The sequence below is a fragment of the Aplysia californica genome, unplaced genomic scaffold (assembly GCF_000002075.1).
Source record: "Aplysia californica isolate F4 #8 unplaced genomic scaffold, AplCal3.0 scaffold00003, whole genome shotgun sequence".
NCBI lineage: Eukaryota > Metazoa > Mollusca > Gastropoda > Aplysiida > Aplysiidae > Aplysia > Aplysia californica.
In genome coordinates this window covers 684,992-686,547 of record NW_004797273.1, presented here as the reverse complement: position 1 = coordinate 686,547, position 1,556 = coordinate 684,992, and the positions used below count along the sequence as shown (strand labels likewise).

The 1,556-nt window shown below is 40.9% G+C and overlaps 1 protein-coding gene across 1 annotated transcript in view; it reads left to right on the top strand.

The window, feature by feature from the left end:
- Positions 1-516: 516 nt before the first annotated feature.
- Positions 517-1,556, top strand: part of LOC106011065 — a 9,669-nt gene continuing 8,629 nt past the window's right edge. Inside the window, exon 1 of the mRNA XM_013079381.2 lies at positions 517-690. The gene's annotated coding sequence lies outside the window, so the exon portion shown is untranslated. The remainder of the gene's footprint in view (positions 691-1,556) is intronic.

The window sequence follows — 1,556 nt, the reverse complement described above, 5'->3', positions numbered from 1 at the left end:
TCTCTCTCTCTCTCTCTCTCTCTTTCACACACATACACACATATACGCACACACACTCATACACACACACAGACACTCCACCTTCGTCTCCTCCCAAGTCAACTCGCCCTCTAATCTCGCCACCATTATGTCGCCCACCCCACCTCCAAACCCACACCTTATTATAATGCCATACTCACTCTGGTCCTGATTCCATTACCACTCCCTCTTAACCCCCCAAAACAACAGCAACAACAAAACGACAACAGCAACAAAAATAACAACAAACCAAACCAAACCAAACTAAAAATACCCCCAACAAAACACATAACAATAATTAAAACAAAAACCTAACAAATTAACTCACACAAATCCCCCCCCCCAACCCCCTGCTTACCTCCACTACTCCTCTACCTCTCTCTACTAGATCTTTTCTACACTAAATAATTTAAGTAAAAAAATTTTTTCAAATAAAAAAATCCGATCGTCATAATTTGAGCTCACAGTCACAACCATCCCTCTCTCACTATACGGCCTTCAACTGCGAACGTCGGCACGCACAAGACAGAGCTAGAGGTCTAACACTAACAGTCTAACCGCCCCTCACTCACTCTCAGCAGCCCGACCACAGACATCGATTTCTGATTTCTCTGGGATAGTGTGGACAAAGACGGCGAATTTTAGTGTTTTCTTTCTCCGGATATTGCCAAGGTTTGCGAACTTGTTAGCGCGGAGACTGGGTATAGTTACGCCGGGTGGTGAGGTCATACAACCCTCCCCCCCAACCAAACCAAAAACAACAACAATAAAAAATAAACTAAACAAACAAACAAAAATATTTTTAAAAACACCCCAAAAAAACAACAACCCACAACCAAAAAACAACAACTACAAAAACAAAAAACAAAAAAGAAACAACTAACAAAACAACCGCATACATCATTTAACAAGGTTAAGAAACATAAGTAGAGACTTGTCTAATGTTCCTTGCGTTCCATCGCCCAGACTTACAGTACAAACATTTGCGCACACACTCTTACACACAAATATGCAACACACTCACATACATATGATACTACTACTACTACTACTACTACTACTACTACTACTACTACTACTACTACTAATGATAATTGCATACATAGCTCATATCCATACTCTATAGGATGCTCTATGCTTTTTCAACTGCTACCTAGAGAACGACTCGGAAACATTCTCGGTTTCCCGGGAAGCATACAGTGGAAGTAGTCGACCAAAGCGCTTATAAAAATAGCTCGCCCGTCAATGTCTGACGATGACCAATACACCCGCGGCAGAGGAGAATCAGCGAAATAGAAGAATTTGAAGAATTAAATGGCCGATGAAACCAATTCTGGCAGAAAAAAAGACCAATTCTGACAGAGTAAAGTTTGCCACATTTTGAACATTTAAAGGCCCCACTTCCACTAGCATGACTTGGCACTGCTGTTACACACCCAGGAACAGGTGCAAGCAAAGACAACACTTTTAATTAAGAATTAAAGCCTGCGATAATTTCTATTCTGAGATCAAAATAAGCTTATTTGACAAAAACCGCC